Raw genomic sequence first — 20,890 nt, forward strand, 5'->3', positions numbered from 1 at the left:
GGGTAGTAGGAACCAGTTTTCTACTCCAAGCACATCAGATACTTCCTTTATCTGTATTTTTCCACTTACCATGAAAATGTTTTTCTCAGGACCCTTCTTTATAACTGACATTATTGATCTAGGCAGTCTCTATTTTTGGCACCACCCATTCCTAGAAGGAGCCCCCTTATTCCCAAATAAATAGGACCCCAATGTAAAGTAGGCACCTCTGTGCTCTGTTTCTATCATTGTAGAGATATGAATATTACCCGCTGGAACTAGGGTGGATTAATAGTATGTATTCAATGGTGAAGAGGAATCTCTGCAACTCTCAGGTATCATGGCAGTTTTCCGCTATTATCACGTTCACAGAGCCCAGGTCCTGACCCAATGGAAACAGAGAAAGGCTATGAGATGAGCAAAGTTTAGAAAAGTGTGCCTTTAATGTTGTCAGAGGAAAATCACCATCACCACTTACCACCCCCACAGAAAGATACTATCCACAGGCACTTATCTAGACTCATCAACAACCGCTCCAAGTTCCCTTGTAGAGCTTCCCCCCAAACCCACGACGACTGGGCTATCAAGCTCCCCCGCATACTTTGACTGCTATACTTACCCCACTCCAATTTGTCATCTCCTTCTCTGCTAACCTGGAAGCTGAGCCTGGCTAGCCCGCAGCTCCATTTTGGCTCCATTTTGGCTCCATTTCCTGAATTTCTGCATCCTGTTCATGCTTTCCCAGGACTCCACCTCAGCTTGCTTCTATTTTTTGCTTCAATATTCCCAACTCAGCAGCTGGTAAAAATTTCAGTGAACTATATATCTGAGACAGAACAGAATAAAAATAAATCCATGTGAGATTGAGGAAATCACCTGGAAGCAGAGGCAGAGATCAAACGATCTTTTACCAACCCTCCTCTATCTAATAATGCTTTCATGAATATGTGTCTATCCAAAATATATTTGTAGTAAGTCCGAAAGTTTGCAAATACATCATTTGTTCTCATAACTCTTCTTCATACTTGATTCAGTCCACTATGGATTTACAAAGTGCCTATGGATGTTTTGTCTATTCTTAACGCACTTACAAAACCTGTGAAAGCAGGGATAATCCTTTCCCATATTTAGCTGACTAGTTTTACTATTTGGAAGTTTCTCAACCTCACAAAGGATATCCCTACGGTCACAAACACATATATGTCACACTGTTTCTGGGAATTTCTACTTTGATTTCTATGGCATCATTCTCCCTGGTTCTCCATCCCTCATTATGAAAAGTCCATCTCTGTCTCATTTGATGAATCTTCCTCACTGTATATCACCTAAACATTGTTGTTCTTGAGGACTTTGTCCTTGACTTTTTTTTTTTGTACCTTACTCTAGTTCCCAGTGATTTCATTTATGCTATGGCTTTAACTACCACCAACACACAACTAACTCCCATATGCAGCCAGAGCTTACTGCTAAACTTCAGACCCATACAAAGCACTGTTTACTGGACATCTCCAGTTATTTGTCTCACCAAAAGATTCAAGTAAGTCAATATGTCCAAAGATGAATTCATCATCACCCATTTCATCCCAAATTGATCTTCCTTCAGGCTTTTTTTATTATCAGATAGTACCCACCATCCATAAACTCAAACCAGAAATCCAGTATATAATTTCTGGTACTATCAAATCATTCAATAAGCATTTCTGGTTTTGTTTTTAGTATAGGTTTTTTTTTAAGATTTATTTATTTAAAAGTCAGAGATACACAGAGAGGCAGAGAGAGAGAGAGAAAGAGAGTGAGAGAGACAGATCTTCCATCAGCTGGTTCACTCCCCAATTGGCCTCAATGACTGGAGCTGCGCTGATCCAAAGCCAGGGAGCTTCTTCCTGGTCTCCCATGCAGGTGCAGGGGCCCAAGGATTTCGGTCATCTTCTACTGCTTTCCCAGGCCATAGCAGAGAGCTGGATCAGAAGTGAAGCAGCCAAGACTCAAAACAGCGCCCATATGGGATGCCGAAACTGCAGGCCAGGGCATTGACCTGCTGCACCACAGCGCTGGCCCTAGTATAGGTTGGTTTTTGTTTTTGTTTTTGTTTTTGTTTTTTGTTTTGTTTTGTTTTGTTTTGTTTTGACAGGTAGAGTTAGACAGTGAGAGAGAGAGACAGAGAGAAAGGTCTTCCTTCCATTGGTTCACCCCCCAAATGGCCGCTACGGCCAGAGCTACACCAATCCGAAGCCAGGAGCCAGGAACCTGGAAGGAGGTCTCCCACATGGGTGCAGACACCCAAGCACTTGGGCCATTCTTCACTGCCTTCCTGGGCCACAGCAGAGAGCTTGACTGGAAGGGGAGCAACCGGGATTAGAACACGATGCCCATATGGGATGCCAGCGCTGCAGGTGGAGGATTAACCAAGTGAGCCACGGAGCTGGCCCCCTATTATAGGTTTTTAAAAACAACTTTATTGTGCTATAATTAACATAAAATAAGCTGCACATATTTGAAGTATACATTTGTATGCATTTTGTCATGAAGATATTGCTGTAAACAAAACAATGAAGATTTTCATTGCCTACAAAAGTTTACTCAGGCCAATTTCTTCTGACTGTTACTCACATGCCTGAATCTCCACCACTAATTTGCTTTCTGTCTCTTTGTATTGGAGACATGGATTGAATTTGTGTCCTGCCACCCCAAAAGAATCACATATTAAACCTCAAAATGTGACCCTATTTGGAGATATAGTATTCAGAAAGGTAATAAAGATTAAGGTGGGTCCTAATCCATTAAGACTGGAGTTGGAGTTCTTTTTTTTTTTTTTTTCGTTGGTTCACCCTCCAATGACAGCCACGGCGGGCGCACCACGCTGATCTGAAGGCAGGAGCCAGGTGCTTTTCCTGGTCTCCCATGGGGTGCAGGGCCCAAGCACTTGGGCCATCCCCCACTGCACTCCCGGGCCACAGCAGAGAGCTGGCCTGGAAGAGGGGCAACCGGGACAGAATCCGGCGCCCCGACCTGGACTAGAACCCGGTGTGCCGGTGCCGCAAGGTGGAGGATTAGCCTATTGAGCCTTGCAGGCAATGGCTTTATCCACTACTCCACAACGCCAACCTCTTTGAACAGATTTTTTTAAGTCAGCATATGCTTTCATTTCTTGAGGAAATACCAAAGGAATGGAATGAATGAATCACATCTTAGCTATCTGGGTAACATTTTAAGAAACTGCCAAATCATTTTCCAAACTCCCATTTTACATTCCCACCAGCAATGCATGAGAATGTCAGTTCCTTCACATTATTTTCAATGCCTAATATAGTCAGGCTTTATAACTTTCGTAATTCTAGTAGGAACATAATAGAGTCTCGTGATATTTGTAACTTAGATTTCCCTAAGGACTAATGATATTGAACCTTCTTTCATGTGCTTATTTGCCATTCCTATATCTTATTTGTTGATTGGGCTGTTCAAATCCTTTCCCCCAAGTTTTTAATTGCCTTGTTTGCTTTCATATTAGTGAGGTTTGAGGATTTTTCTGATATTGTAAATATAATTTCTTTATAAACTACTTCATTTGCAAATACATTACTACAATCGTTAGTCTGTACTCTCATTCTCTTCACACCTTTTAAAAGAAAAGTCTCTAAATTTTTTAAAGATCTGGCTTTTGATGGCATATCTAGGAAATCTTTAAATCTAAGTCACAAAGATTTTCTTCCAGAAGTTTTTTTATGCTTTTAGATTTGGCATTTAGGTCTACAACTCAATTTAGGTAATATTTTTGCATACCCTCATATGCAGTTATTCCAGTGCCAAATTGTTTTTTGCCTTTGTTGAAAATCAATTATCTATATAAATCAGTCTATCCTTAAATATTCTATCCTGTTCGTCTACTTAACCAATTTTATACTAATATCACAGCATTTTGATTGCTGCAGCTATGTAATCAATGTTGAAATGAGATAATGGTAGGCCTCCAAGTTTGGTTTTCATATTCAAATTTGTTTTGGCTAATCCTACATCCTTTACATTTTCAAATAGGTTTTAGAGTCAGTTCATCAGTTTTTACCAAAAAAAAGCATGCTGGCATTTTTGACATTTGGCTGTCTATTCTTGAATGTATAAATCAATGTGGAGAGAATTGACATATTAATAATACCAAGTCTTCTGTCAGTAGAGTAAAAGCTCGCCATGCTTTTAGATCTTTAATTTTTCCAGAAATTCTTTGAAATTTTCAATATGCAAGTCTGTCTTAAATATTTCAATGGTAATTTTTGTCAGTTCATCCCTATTTAATATTTTAAGTTATTGTAAATTGTATCTTGATTTTAATTTCTGATAGTTGATTGCTAGTAAATAGAATTATAAATTATTTTTATGTATTAACCTTGGATCCTACAATCTTGCTAAACTGACATGATAATTACAGTTATTTTTCAACAGATTTCATTGAATTTTCTACATATTTAGGTATACTACTATGAAAAAGACAGTTTTACTTCTTCCTTCCCAATGTGGGTACCATTTGCTTCTTTATTTTGCCTTATTAACTGACTACAGCCACCGATATAATGTTGACTAGAAGAGATGAGAGTGCATATAATTGCCTTGTTCCTGATAGAGAGCACTGAATCTTTTTCCATGGAGTATTATGTTAGCTGTTCATTTTTCACAGATGCTCTTTATCATTAATTTGTTATAGTTTCAGAGACATGGGTAAATCCAGTCCTTGTTTCTCTAATTTGTAAAACATAAAAGTCCAGCTCTGTGTCATTATTTTTTAAAAAGATATCTATTTGATATTATAGAGTCATAAAGAAAGGGGAAAGTCAGAGAAATAAAGCCAGAACAGGGTCAGGTTGAAGCCAGGAGCCTGGAACTCCATCTGGGTCTCCCATGTGCATGGTAAGGGCTCAACACTTGCTCCATCTTCCACTAATTTCCCAGACACATTAGCAGAGAGTTGGATTAGAAGCAACACAGCCAGGACTGGAACCAATGCTCATATGGTATGGCAGTGTTGCAGGCGGTTTAACCCTCCATGCCACAACATCAGCCCTGTCACCATTATTTCTCATTTCTCACTTGGATTAATATAGCAACATGCTGACAGGTTTCCTTGCCTTCAGTCTTGCTCTTCTCCTTCAATCGTTAAGCCAGAATGAACTTTTACATAGGTAAATCTGATCATGGTACACTCTTTATTTCTCTGCTCCTTATGACCTCCTCCTCGTGGCCTCCATTTCCTTCACATGGCACTCAAACTTCTTCCTAACCTGACCTCTACCTCTTTTTTCAGGCTCCCTTCTGCTCGTCTTTCCCACTGCAACATTAAATATTCCAACAACTCCAAACTTCAGGTTATTTCCCAACAAACTACATAAGTTCACCAAACTGTGCCTTTACTGCTACTCAAATTACTCCTTCTGCCTATTTAAAATATACTCATTTTTCCAGGCTCAACTGAAATAACAATTACTCTATGAAGTCTTCCCAATTCCCCCAAGTAATGTTACTTTCCTTTCAAATTTCTCCAAGATAATGTGATCCTTGCTCTTTTATAGAATGTACTATATTATATTGTAAATACTTGTTTACATATGCCTGTCATACTCAACTGAATATCATGAAAGCCAAGATGAATTGTGCTCTTATGTGAACCCCTTAACCTCTGGCACTTGTGTATAAAACAATGCTTGACATAAAGAATATTCTTGGTAAACATGTATTGAATGAATAAGTGAATATTTAACTCAATGTTGTCTGTTTCCCTTCTAGTTATAGAATGTTTCCCCAAATCAATCATTCCCTGGCCCTTCATAATTTTGTCATATTGACATCTGTATAATTGCTTACTTAATACTTTTAAATTGATACACTTTTTTACTTTGATACTTCCTCTAGCCTGTTCTATATCTATGAATTCACCAACAATGTTCGAGTCAGAGATTTTATAATGTAAGTTGAATTAAAGACATACTCAAATTAATATTTGGGTTTAAATTATTCATCCATGTACCATCTACAATCAACTTACCAATACATTAGTGGTACACATTTCATACTCTAGGGGTCACTGTACAAAATCACTTGTACAAAATCACATAGCTGGTGTCAAAATTAGTACTACCATACAGGTCTCCTGGCCTTTTACCCAGAATGTGCCCTACTCGACTGAATTGTATCTCCAAGGATACCTGTCCAAAAACACAAGTATGGATAGAAGTGTACCAAGCAGCCAGATGGAGAAAATAGGAAAACATAGCTTAATGCAGAGCTGTGAAGGTACTGTTAAGTCAACACCAAATATATGCGAAACAAAGAAAACATGGGACCATGAGGTGGCCAGTGGCTTAGAAGCTGATTCATGTTCTCTTTCAGAGGTTTCTAATGCCATATGACCGAGGAAGCCATAGCAGCTTTCTTTCTACCTCCAGGAAACTTTTCCTCTGTAGTTTGTCCCTGGATCCCACCACTTCGTAGAGCTTATGCCTAACCAATTACACTAAGACTGTTGTCCATTTTTCACATCCTATGCAGATACCTGCTCATCAGGCATGAGCTTCAAAAAGGCCAAATTACTACACCATTTCTCTCAGGACGTACAAAAGATTGCTATCCCCCTCCAACACCAAAAAAAAGAGAGAAAAATAGGTGGTGGGAAACATACTAATGTACTGAGTACAAACCTAGGAATCAAAGTTTCTGAATCCTCACCTTTGTTCTCCCACTGATTCAGATTTAGAAAAACAAGTATTTTCAGAAGTTTCCAGAATAAACGTTTACCTTGGTTCAATTCAAGACTAGACTCACCATTAGGGTCTATTTTTATATGCAAAAGAGTGAATATGTTGGCACCCATACAAAATGGACACTCTTTAATGAGTCCTTTCAATGGATCAACTCAACAGAAACACCGGTTCTGGACCAATTCCTTTCCAGAACCTACTCGGTAGAAGTCCTTCCCCTGAGCTAAGTGACTGTGTATTTATGATCTAGTTTTAATGGGTGTTGTTGATTTCAGCAGAGCTGTGATGTTCCAAAGAGATTCATAGCAATCTAAGTTATGGAGTGCTAGACTGGAGTCTGCTAAAGAATTTCCACTATAGCCTTCGTAGATCCAGCATAGTAAACCTTTACTTTCCCATAGTTACCAGGGAAAGGAGTAACGTCCGAGTTTGTTGTTGTTTTCAGTAATTTATCCAAAGACCTTTGGAAAAAATCAGTGTTTAGGCCTCACTGACCTGGAAAATCACATTATTTCTCCACTAAAACTATTGCTCATACGGTCACACATTTTCTCCCTAAAAATGGCATTTTTAATTTGGGAAAGTAGCAGCCTTAAAGAAATCTGGGTATTGATAGTTCTAACAGTCCTATAGTTAACCTTCCTTAGTCTTTCAGGTTTCCATCATGGTTAAAGTACAGTGACAATATAGCCTTTTGTTTCAAAATTCTCCTTTATTAGAACAGTGCTTCTCAAATGTATGGTCCCAGTACCAGCAACAGCAGTCACTTAGGAGTTTGTTTCAAATGTAAATTTTCTAGCCCAACTCAGACCTACTAAACCAGAAACTCTGGGAATAAGGCCTAGTTGTCAGTATTTTAAAATAGGGTATAGTGGCTGGCGCCGTGGCTCACTAGGCTAATCCTCCGCCTTGTAGCGCCGGCACACCGGGTTCTAGTCCCGGTCGGGGCGCCGGATTCTGTCCCAGTTGCCCCTCTTCCAGGCCAGCTCTCTGCTGTGGCCAGGGAGTGCAGTGGAGGATGGCCCAAGTGCTTGGGCCCTGCACCCCATGGGAGACCAGGAGAAGCACCTGGCTCCTGCCTTCGGATCAGCGCAGTGCGCCGGCCGCAGCGCGCCGGCCACGGCTGCCATTGGAGGGTGAACCAATGGCAAAAGGAAGACCTTTCTCTGTCTCTCTCTCTTACTGTCCACTCTGCCTGTCAAAAATAAAAAAAAATAAAATAGGTTATAGGCATTTCTATTTGCCTCATTTCATCCAATGGAGAACACCTTACTGTGATTTAAATAAGGCTACCACCTCAGTTCTTTTGCTTCCATCAGAGTGGTCTCCTCACAGCCTTACCTTCTTCTATCTTCTGGCTTTTTTCTCATGATATCCACCGTACCCATCCCCACATAGTTTTATCATTGCTTCCTCTACATCTACACTGCTCAATGTCTATCTTTCTCCATGAAGTCTCCTCTAATGATTCTAGACATAGCTCTCTCACTTCTTCTTTCTAACCCTATTATGGGCAATACTTAATCAAGTTTTCATTATTTATTTCCTGATTTAGATAGTCTATGGATCTTATTTTCCCAATTTGATCATAAGGGATAGAACCAGGATTTTTTTCCTTCTCGGGCCCTAAGATAGTACTAAGCCTGTGAGAAGTGTGTGGATTTAATCTACTCTGAACCAGTCTGATAATGAATTAGTCATTTCTGCTTAAGAAATACAGTGAAAAGTAGAAGCATAACAAATGGAATTTTTTTTTAATTCTATTTCCCTTCAATTGAGGTGGGTACACAGTAGAGAGGAAGGCATGCTTTTAATTGTAATATTTAACATACCTACTGTTTAAATCTAAGGAGGATTCTGAGGAAAAGCAGCCAAAAAATGGCCTTCTATACACCTGACCACAAGAAACTGAGTGTGATTCTTGTTCCATGAAATTTCTCCTCAATGCTTTTGGACTAAATCAAACTGTGTCCAGTTAACATCACCTACTTTTAATTAGTAAGGTCTGGAAAGGTGTGAAATGGAAATAAACATTCAGTTCCATACTTGTGGAAGTTCTTGCCTCCTCAGTAAAAAACAAAAAATATTCAGATCCTGGTTTCTTTCAGCCCTGAGAAGAAACAAGACTAATGAAGCTTAGTAAACTCTTGATCATTTAAATGTAGAACAAACCTCAAAGGCATCCAAATGAATGGTAAACACACTCCTACTTTAAAGTTTTCCTCTTAGAGTCCCAACTTGTCTCCTTGAGCATGGAACTTAGATCACAAGCCAATGTTGGCAACATCTGGGAGGTTCCACATACTCGGTTTAAAGGCAGAAGTTTGTTTTCACTTGAAAAATGAATTCTCTTTCTCTCTGAAATCCCTGGGAGCTCTTTGAAGACCTTAGAAGATATCAGGTCCACAGAATCCAAATTTCAAGATAATTGAAGTGTCTTCATTTTTCTACTTTCCCCAGCACAGTTGGCAATTTGACTTCCTAAAGTTATTGTGATTTGACAGTAAATGAAAACATTTTGGAGACCAAGTCTCCATGATAGAGACCTATCTGGATGACAAGTGAAGAAGCTGACAGAATTAGGGCACTGTGTGTTTCTCTACTGTTCTTTTCAATTCATTTATCACTATATGTCTGTATAAAGTAAAATTTCAACTAATTTTGGCAGTTGTTAGTTATTAGGCAAGCTGTTTGAATCTATTGTTTACCAGGAGGGTAAATACCAAAGACACATAGATTTTGTATTTTTCTGCCAGTGTCATAAACAGAGGACAAGAAAACAGGGGGAACACTTCGAGACACTGGTATAAGTAACAATGTTTTGGATAAGACCTTAAAAGCATAGGCAATGAAAGCAAAAATAGAGAAAGGGGATTATATCATACTAAGAAACTTCTACCACAGTAAAGAAAATAATCAACAGAGTAAAGAGACAACTGACAGAATCTGAGAAAGTAGTTGGAAATTTTTCATCTAATAAAGGATTTATTTCCAGAATATGTAAGGAACTAAAAAACCCTCAACAACAAAAAGTAAACAATTCAATGAATAAATATTCAAAGAATCTGAATAGCCAGTTTTTTTTTTAAAAGATTTTATTTATTTATTTGAGAGGTAGAGTTACAGACAGTGAGAGGGAGAGAGAGAGAGTGAAAGGACTTCCTTCCATTGGTTCACTCCCCAAATGGCTGAAATGGCCAGAGCTGCGCCTCTCTGAAGCCAGGAGCCAGGAGCTTCTTCTGGGTCTCCTACATGGGTGCAGGGGCCCAAGGACTTGGGCCATCTTCCACTGCTTTCCCAGGCCATAGCAGAGAGTTAGATCAGAAGTGGAGCATCCGGGACTTGAACTGGTGCCCATATGTGATTCTGGCCTGCAGGCGGAGGATTAACCCACCGTGCCATAGTACCAGCCCCAGAATAGACATTTCTTGAAAGAAGAAATACAAATGTACAACAAATACATGAAAAAATGAAATCAGCATATAAAGTCAGCATATAAAAGAGACATCTCACTCCCATGTCCACTGTAGCACTATTCACAATAGGAAAACATGAAGTCAATGGATGAATGGATAAAGAAAATATGGTATGTATACACAATGCAATATTATTCAGCCGTTAAACAAAAAAGAAATCCTGACATTTGCAGCAAAATGGATAGAACTGGAGGTCACTACATTAAGTGAAATAAGTCAAATACAAAATATCAAATATCACATATTGTCTCTAATGTGTGTGAATTTTAAAAAAGTAGTCTATTTGAACATAGACGTGATTACTAGAGACTAAGAAGGGAGGGGGGAGGGACAAAGGGAATAATGGATAGCAGAACACAGTCAAGTAGAAACAATAAGTTCTAGTGTTTCCAATACCACAGTAGGATGACTACAGTCCACAATAATGTATTACAGCCTGTATAAAGAAGAGGAATATAGGAACTGGAAGCATCAAACAAAAAGAAAAGTTAGAGAAATGGAAAAACTAGTTGTCTGGTTTTATCAGTTTATAATGTGTGTATATGTGTTGAAATATTGTGCTGTACCTAATAAAATATAAAAACACTACAAGATAATAAGGAATTTAACTTAAAATTTAAAAAAATTATGTTGCCGGCCAGCGCCGTGGCTCAATAGGCTAATCCTCCACCTGCGGCGCCAGCACACCAGGTTCTAGTCCCGGTCGGGGCGCCGGATTCTGTCCCGGTTGCCCCTCTTCCAGGCCAGCTCTCTGCTGTGGCCAGGGAGTGCAGTGGAGGATGGCCCAAGTGCTTGAGCCCTGCACCCCATGGGAGACCAGGAGAAGCACCTGGCTCCTGCCTTCGGATCAACGCGGTGTGCAGGCTGCAGTACGCCAGCCGTGGCGGCCATTGGAGGGTGAACCAATGGCAAAGGAAGACCTTTCTCTCTGTCTCTCTCTCTCTGTCTCTCTCTCTCACTGTCCGCTCTGCCTGTCAAAAAATAAAAAAAATAAATTTAATTTAAAAAATTAAAAAAATAAATTAAATAATTATGTTGCCAATGTTTAAGAAGGTATAGATAAAATAGACTCTAAAAGCACTCAGTGGGAATTGGCACTCACAATTTCATAAAAGCACTGACCCAAAAAATAATTATAAATTGGAAAATGTTTCTCCTAAGGCCCTTATATATTAGTCATTTAGGATGAAATTGTTTATTGGGATCTAGTTATTTTACTATTTAAAACATATTCTCATTCCTTCTTTAGCTAATATTTATTATACCCAATAACATATGTAGATCAGACCATTCAATCCTCACAGGAACCCTATAATCTAATATTAAATAAAATAAATATTAACATCTCTATTACATAGATGAAGAAACTGAGGATTAAAGAATTTGCATGATTTACCTGTTTATAAATTAATAAATGGTGGCTCAGGAATTCTCTCCAGGCAGTCTGACTCCAGGCAGAGTTCATACTTTTTTTATTCTGTCCTGATTTCACAATATAGTCTCTTCCTTCTACCATTATCTATTAATTGCTACAAATTCAAGAGTTATAGTTTATAATGATTTAGAAAATGATTTTGAGAGCCAGACAGACCTGGATTTGAATCTCACCTCTTGCACTTAATAGCTTGTGACCTGAGGCATCTTACTTCACTTTTCTGATCCTTCATTTTGTCCTTCTGAAAACTAAGCCCAATAATAACTCCTTGGCAGAGCTGTTGTTGGCACAATGAATGCCATATACCTTGCACACAGATTATACTTAGTTCATGATTCCTTTTCCTCTGGCAGCTTTCTAGGTAACCACCTTTGGGCCACTACAGAAAGCCTGTGGGTATTTAGCTTTTGTGCTTGCCCAGTCTTCCCCTCACCACTACTACCAAAACTGCTCAGCCAGGCCTGGTCCTTCCCTGGCCACACGGTCTAGTAACACCTTGTCATCCTGCTTTTTTATATTCAAGATCTAGAACATTTCTTGCCTTCTTTCAACATTTAAATTATATCTTTTTGTACCCTATGAACGATAATGGTAAGAAATATGCTACTCTCTCTGATAGTTGTTTCCATTTTACCGAGGCCACCTAAAGGCATATCACCTTATCCTAAGAATAACATCTGCTTTTGCCTACCTAGACCCATGAATCAACAGAACAAAACAATCAGGATATTATAAGTAAAATGAGAAAATGCAAAAAGAAGACTTACGAGAACAACTTCATAATGACAGAGCTGGAGGAAGTGTTGGTGATATTGTAGTCTAGATTTCTCAGAAAATATAAAAGAATTTTCTAAGAACATACCATATTAGGACCCATATTGGACGTTAAATCTCTGAATCCCAATCAAACTATCTCTAAAATTATACATTGCTCCAAAGTGTTTGCATTTTTTGTTCTATAGCACAAAGTAAAACATTATTTGCGACCACATGAAAAAATAAGCACATGGAAAAAATAAAATTGTAATCAACAATACAGTAAACAATAAAAGGTCAATCTCAAATCTCTATTGCTGAGACAATCAGCAAATTTTGAGTTAACTCTTTCTCTTGCAGCTTTCTCAAAAAATGGTTCTGGTTTTTTTCATACTCCCACATCCCCAAGGATGGCATTGACATTCTCTTTGTCACTTCCAAACCAAAACTTTGCCTTTCTCACATGCCAAAACCTTTGTCCTTTGAGATGCATGCCATTCCAGTTATATCATCCTTTCGCTCCATTTTGGTGCTACCTGCTCACATATGCCCCACCCATTTTTTGAGAACTGTAGCTCCAAGTTAATTTACCACTTGTAATTCTGACATCAGCTGGAAAGACTTAAATGTCCCTGTAAAGAATCCACATGGGATTTAGTCAGAGGGTTCCTTGACCTTTTTAATAACAATGAAGTTTTTTTTTTTTTTTCTCAAAACTGCTTTAGCCACACACACACCTCCCTCTGGCTACAGGCAAATTGTCATCTACAGCTTCATCCGCAAAACTCCTTTCTCTGATTATTCTTATTCTCTGATTTATGGTCATTTAACCCCTACCTTTATCTAAGTGAACATAGACCTCACCTGAATTTATCTTTTCCAAGGACTCTCAGCAGCCTTTTTCTTTCATTCCTGAATCTTATCTCCTCTAACAAACCCCAGTCTTAAAGCAACCTAAGACTTTTCCATCTCTGCTGTTGCACTCACGCAGTTTACTGCTCAAAAAGGAGAAACCTGCACAACCATGAAGGGAGTGGCCACTACAAGCCCTAAAAAGGTTTCAATACAGCCCAAACATTCTTAAAATCAGAGCTTTTCCCAGTATTCTCAGGAACCATTGCAAATTTTTCTTCTGAATCCTCACCACAACCTGCCCCTCCTTTGAGCAGATGACATCACCTCCTACTCAGCAGTGCAAAGTCCATGTCCTCAGTAATTTCCATGACTTACAGCCTCGAAATCTACAAATTTATCTGGATCTGTAGTCCTTAAATCCTTACCGCCCCTCCCAACGTCTCAGTTAGATTCTTTATCTTCTCCAATGCTTAGCCCATCCTCTCCTGCTTTTTTTTTTTTTTTTTTTTTGGAAAGGATTTATTTATTTATTTATTTGAGAGGCAGAGTTACAGACAGAAAGAGAGACAGAGAGAAATCTTTCATTTGCTGGTTTACTCCCCAGGTGGCCACATCAGCTGGGGCAGAGCCAGGCCGAAGTCAGGAGCCTCTTCCTGGTCTCCCAGGCAGGTGTCAGGACCATTTTCCACTTCTTTTCTCAGGTCCTTTGCAGGGAGCTGGATCAGAAGTGGAGCAGCTAGACTCAAATCTTGTTCTTTCCCACCCACTGTCTTTTCCCCTTTGGCATATGAATTTCTTCAAATATCACCACCTTAAAAATATCAGCAACAGTATCTCCTTGGGACATAATTTATGCCTCTTAGTTTCTCCATCTATACTTTCTTTCACACACAACTTTATGAAAAAGCTTATGCTCTCTCCACATCCTAATACCAATTCATTCTCCAATGTACAGTAATTTTGCTTCCATTACAACCACTACTGCTACAAAGACCATTGAAGTCTTAGTTTTAAGGTCACTGGACCATATTAATCATGAGCCTCCTTAACCTGTCTAGTAGTTTACAACTAATCAAAATATGTCTCTTCGTGTGAAACTCTCTCCTCCCACCTCTCATAGTAGCCATTTCTAGATACTATGCAATTTCCTTTATGGATTCAATCTCCCATGGCATATGCCATAGTTTCATCCTGAAGTCATTTTTTGTTTCTCAATATATTCTTACTTGAGCTATATCTTATCCAAAATTTGCCTTCTGGGTTGTGGATCTATGTTTCCAGCTGTGTACGAGATTATCTCCACCTGAACAGGCAATAAGGACCTCCATCTCGAAATTTCCAAACACATAACTTTTCCCCTACCTCTATCTCAAATTCAATATTCCTTTTCCAATATTTCCTTTCTTTGTATTAGCACAACCAAGCACCCAATCTCCCAAGTCACAGATCTTGGTACACTGGATAACAGTAACTTCCTTCTCCTAATTGGGTTTAATCTAATTGATAACAAATAGATATAATTTGTTTCTTCTTTTTCATTTCTCTGATTTTTTAAAGATTTATTTATTTATTTGAAAGTCAGAGTTACACAGAGAGGGAGGAGTGGCAGAGAGATAGAGAGAGACAGAGAGATAGGTCTTCCATCCGCTGGTTCACTCCCCAATTGACCTCAATGACCGGAGCTGCACCTATCCCAAGCCAGGAGCCAGGTGCTTCTTCCAGGTCTTCCACGTGGGTGCAGGGGCCCAAGGACTTGGGCCATCTTCCACTGCATTCCCAGGCCATAGCAGAGAGCTGTATCGGAACTGGAGCAGCCAGGTCTTGAACTGGCACCCATATGGGATGCCGGCGCTTTAGGCCAGGGCATTAACCCGCTGTGCCACAGTACTGGCTCCCATTTCTCTAATTTTTAAGTGAAGATTTCAGCATTTGTCATCTGGATTAACAATTACCCCATAATGTTATCTATACTTCCATTCTCTACAAAGCATTCAGAGTAAACTTCGCCAAAGTCCAAAGATGATCATGCCATTTATCTGGCCAAAAGCCTTCAGTGCCTATGCATCAGGCATAGAATAACTTAAAATCCCCTAGTATGGAATACAACAATGGTATACTTGTTTTATTCATTTATTTCTCACAATGTTTGGCCTTTAGAGGTATCTCAAGAAGTACTTTTGAAATTGTTTTCTTAAAGGCAGACCTAATCATCTCACAAATTATATTCTATCTAAAGGACATTCATAATGTGAAGACGCCAGATTACTCAGGACAGCATGAGATGCGTTTCCTCAATCATTGATCCCAAAGTAAAGAACACAAAATCATCTGAATTTTTATTAGCAAGTGAATGACAAAAAAAAAAAGGATGCTAAGCCCAAGATTTTTAAGGCTGGAAAAAAGATGGTAAACACTGCATGCTCCTGGCATTATCTGTCATGGGAGACACTTATAATAGTACCATGGTAAGGCGCCGGTGCTGTGTGTAGTAGGCTAAGCTTCCACCTGCAGCATCGGCATCCCATAAGGGCCCTGGTTATTGGGCTACTCCACTTCCAATCCAGCTCGCTGCTATGGACTGGGAAAGCAGTTGAAGATGGCCCAAGTGCTTGGGCCATTGTACCTGCTTGGGAGACCTAGAAGAAGCTCCTGGCTCCTGGCTTTGGATCAGCCCAGCTCCAGCCATGGTGACCATTTGGGGAGTGGACCAGCAGAAGACCTTTCTCTCTGTCTTTCCCTCTGTTTGTAACTCTGCCTCTCAAATAAATAAATAAACACATAAAATCTTAAAATACCATGGTAAAATCTCTGACACTTTTTCTTCTCTAAGTGCTTTGACGGTTAGCACTATCAAAGTTGTTGAAGTTAAGAATACTTAGATTTGGTCTAAAGTACTTCAAGAACATATTGACTATTTGGAGTACACTAATTATGGAAATAGATATGTTGATAAATATACATTCTTTTTCTAGAAATGTGAAAGAATAAGAATAAGCAATACATTCATACACACCCATTTTTGGATATTGGTAACTGCCCACTAGTTGTATTGCTTTGAGAAAGTTATTTAACCTCTCCGAACTATAATCATCTGCAAAGTGGAGTATTAATATTTACCAAACTTTTATCACAAGATTGTTGTAATTAAATGGTAATATCATGTGTGTTAGGAACTTCCTGGCAAATAGTATGGGTCCAGCATGTTTTCCCTATTTTATATTAAACTACTATATTATCTTAAGCTTGACTATCATCTTCAACAACTTTTATAAGTCTTCTGGAGAAACAAGCAAACAGAGTTCAAGGAGAAACAGCAGGTGACTGCATTGAAAGAACTAAGTATTTCAGATTTGATGTTGAGAGACATTTTTGAGATACTGACAGAGAAAATGTATGGTCCAGCACATACTTAAATATCTCATAAATTCTTTCTTAAAGGAAACTAAACAAGAGATGGAGGAAAGAAGAGAGAAGAAGCCTAATAAGACCACCTCGGATGACTAGGCCATCAGTGGGCAGGATATTTCTAGTTGTCTGAGAACTGTATCCATATTCTCACCTCTGATCTTAGACTCCCAATATGGGCTTTTTTCCTGGATTATGCCTTTCAGGATGTTTTTGTTAGGCTTTTTTCCCTGTGACCTACACTGGAAACCTACCAATCACATTGCATTTTAGAGAACAAACCATGCCCAACTCTGGCTCCTATCTCTGTCTAGTGTTGCTGCCACATAAGGCAATGGCTTGAGTGTAGCATCAAAATAAAGATCCATTTTTTCCTTCTAAATTTCCGCATAATCCATGTTCACTATTTGGATCACTGCAACTGAAGCACATGAAAGAATATGGATGAAAAATATATTCATTGGGATGAAAAGGCTGGAAGTGTATGCTCCAAAGACTTTTAGGCAAAAGCATTTGAAATGCTTGTCTGGAAGGTGGGCTTGGTGCACGACAGGATTATTCCAATCAATTGACATTGCTGGGTATTACCAGCAATGCACAAATCCTTCAATTGCTCCATGAGCCACAGTGCCAGAGTTAAAGGTCTTGGCAAATTTTTACATTAGCTCTCCTATTTCTACCATCAATTTCATCACCAGGCCACATCCAACCTTCAGACCACCAGTATAATCTTGGCTTCTCTAGGCTGAGTCCCTTAGTAAAAGGAAGCTTGCTCTCATTCTAGAGTAATTTGGTCTCCACAATCATACTAGTAGGTGCTGATGTGTTTGGGGAAAGATTCTCAGGGCAACATGGGGTAGAGGAAACAAAAAAGGCTGAGGGAAAGTAAAGTACATAAGGAAATCAGCAATAAAAGGGCTACCTATCCGAAAAGCAGTAGAAGGATATTCCATCTTCAGCTTGTTTTCTGAATGCTCACGTGAGGTCTGTTTCTGAGGCACAAGCCTTGGTCCCCACAAAACAACTTGAGAAATTGAAAGAAGCAAATAAAACAAATTTTTACTGTTGACAAGCAACGATACTCCTTCAGCCTAGGCCTACTTGTCTCCACATCCCCTTTCAGAAAGTCCTGTTAGAAAAGAACATTGTCAAAGGAAACGGTAAATAATTATTTTGCCTCAGCATGCTAAATAATGAGCCAACTCAAATCAGGGCCAAGGGGACTTAGAGAGCATCATGAAAAGAAAGGTCCTAAGGCCGGCACCGCGGCTCACTAGGCTAATCCTCCGCCTTGCGGCGCCGGCACACCGGGTTCTAGTCCCGGTCGGGGCGCCGGATTCTGTCCCGGTTGCCCCTCTTCCAGGCCAGCCCTCTGCTGTGGCCAGGGAGAGCAGTGGAGGATGGCCCAGGTGCTTGGGCCCTGCACCCCATGGGAGACCAGGAAAAGCACCTGGCTCCTGGCTCCTGGCTCCTGCCATCGGATCAGCGCGGTGCGCCGGCCGCGGCGGCCATTGGAGGGTGAACCAACGGCAAAGGAAGACCTTTCTCTCTGTCTCTCTCTCTCACTGTCCACTCTGCCTGTCAAAAAAAAAAAAGAAAGAAAAGAAAGGTCCTAGTCCCATGCTCAGGAAAGTTCATGCTCTGTGCTGTGGTTTGGGTTAATTGTCATTGCTATTTTCATTTGCTTTTCTCCTCTAATCTGCTTAATTTATCATTTTTATGGTAATTTTCCTGACTTGAATTCTATATATTCTTTTTAAAAAGAAAACAGGAAAATGCTTACATTTATCCCATAGGAGAGCAAAGAGTTCTCAACATATGTACATGCAGATAAAATGTGACTTCTATTAATTCTTTGGGGAAACCAGTTACTTTTAAATTCATATGGGATTTCTTTGTCCTAGGCACAGTATCAGAAATCATGATTCCATACCTCAAGCACTGAGATGAAACAGATCAGATGTCTAGTCTCTCACCTCGATCTGCTTGCCTAGCCAATATATATCACACCTAGGAAAGAAGTGAATTGGCAAGAAAAACCAAGTACTCTGAAGGTAGAAGAAAAAGGAGGGAAATTTCTGAAACAAAGTGTCATTCATTCCCCAAAAGGTATATGGCCTTTACACAGCCTTCCCTTTTGACCCTAGCTCATGGATATAAGTGATGTGAAATTTAGGGAATATATTTGTGTGATCTTACTCTGATCAAGTGAGTCAGTGAGTGGTTTTGGGAGTTAAGCTTAGTTTTTCTAGTAGGATGCTTGGAACGATGAAGATGAACAAGGATAAGGAAAGTCAAAAGGTAATTACTGTGTGAAGGCCATCTAAGCAAAGCACAATAGCCAGGGAGGGTTCTGTTTCCATTCCTTGCTATTTCATTCTTTTTAAATTTTTAAAAAATTCTTTGACATCTGCTAATAGTGCATATTTATGGAAAACTGGAGTATTTCAATACATGTAGATACTGTGTAAGGATCAGATCAGAGTAACAAGAATTTCTCATTTTTTTGTATGTTGAAAACATTCAAAATATTTGTCATTCATAATGCTTTCATTATTTATTTGTTTGTGTATTTGCCTTTTTAAAATTTATACCTAGCTGTTTCCATTAAGAATCTTCATGATTTATAACAAAGCATATATGATATTAGAGTTCTTAAAGGAGGGTTAAAAATCATATCACAGAATTCACACAGAATGGAGTAGATTTATTCTAGACTCCAAGTGAATATAACATGGGACATTCTGAATGTGAGGACAATAGGGAAATTTGACGGTTATTCAACGACAATTGCCCAATAAATCAAAGTATAAATCTTCAGGAAATAAACTATACACTTCACACAGGCAGGAAATTCTACCCATCTTGTGATTAGCACAAGGCCTAGCATGTGGTAGAGGCTTAATAAGTATATATTGTAGGAATAAATGAAGTTTTAGTGAGTTTATTAAGAGTAACAATTATGACTCAGCTCTCTTTATATTTCAAACACTCATCAGAGGGTCATACAAAAGTCAAGGGCATAATAGGAATCACAATTTTCTTATTGCTAAATTCAAAGATCACTCTTCATTCCTTTACCTATGTGCCTTTATGTCAGCATTTGATATTATTGTCTGCTGTTTCCTGAATGCCCTCTTCCCATGACTTCCATAGTTTCATCTTACCAGGATTCCCTCTTGAGTATGTGATCACTCTGTCCCTTTTTCTCACCTGACTCTTGAATGTTGATGTTCCTGAGGGTTTTGAACATGTCCAATAAGCTTCTTGTCTCCCAAACACTTCATCTGAATGACCTCTATGACTTCATCAACCATTTTTATTTCCCCAAGCTAGATTTCTTTTTAAGTTGCATATGCAGTTGCTTAATGACCACTCTTATTTGGAATCCTGCATACATCTCAAATTCAACATACCCTAATCTGAAACCATTGTCTTTACCACCTCCTATGTTCTCCATCTCAGTGGACAACACAATTATGCACCTAGTTGTCCATGACCCTCCTTGACCCCCAAACATCAAATCCAACAATCAAATCTTGCAGTATATATCAAACCAAGGTCTACATATATCCAACAATTAGATTTTACCTAGAGAATGGTTTACAAGTATTTCTCTTAAGCACTCGTTGCCTCAACTCAGCTAAATTATATTCTAACATTTACTGAGTTTATATTATGTACCAAGATGTGTGCTCAATGCCTCACATTGGTGTTTTCACTTGATTCTCACTGTAACCCAACAAAGAAACCCATGCTACACATGGGTAAAGTGGAGAACAAAATTTAATTTTTTTGTTCAAGACCAGAGAGATAGTTCTGTATCCACACTAGATTTCACATTCAGATTTATCTGATTCCAGAAAAGTATATCCTCAACCTGAGTTCTGGCTTAACAAGAATAAGTGTCTAGAGGGTAGGTATGCAGACAAAAGTTCTTTAATCACTTGAGGAGCAAGAGGCAAATATAATCAAGAATCTCCTCATCACTGTTGACTTCTAGAAGCCCAGCTCACCTTTATACTGACACAGAAGCAATCCCAGAGGTGCTTGCTAGCTGGAACCCATTCTCTTTAGAAAGTGTATTTGATTATTTACTAGAGGTTTACTTTTCAAATTTAGATGCTACTTGTTAGTTTCCCCAAGGGTCTTTTTGAAGAGTCACTAAAAGAAGGATAAAGGGTGGAAGAAGGACCTTCTCAAAATACAAAATACAGTGTTTCCTTCTTTTCCCCACTCTGGCT

This window comes from Oryctolagus cuniculus, chromosome X (genome assembly GCF_964237555.1).
Source record: "Oryctolagus cuniculus chromosome X, mOryCun1.1, whole genome shotgun sequence".
NCBI classification, from domain to species: Eukaryota; Metazoa; Chordata; class Mammalia; order Lagomorpha; family Leporidae; genus Oryctolagus; species Oryctolagus cuniculus.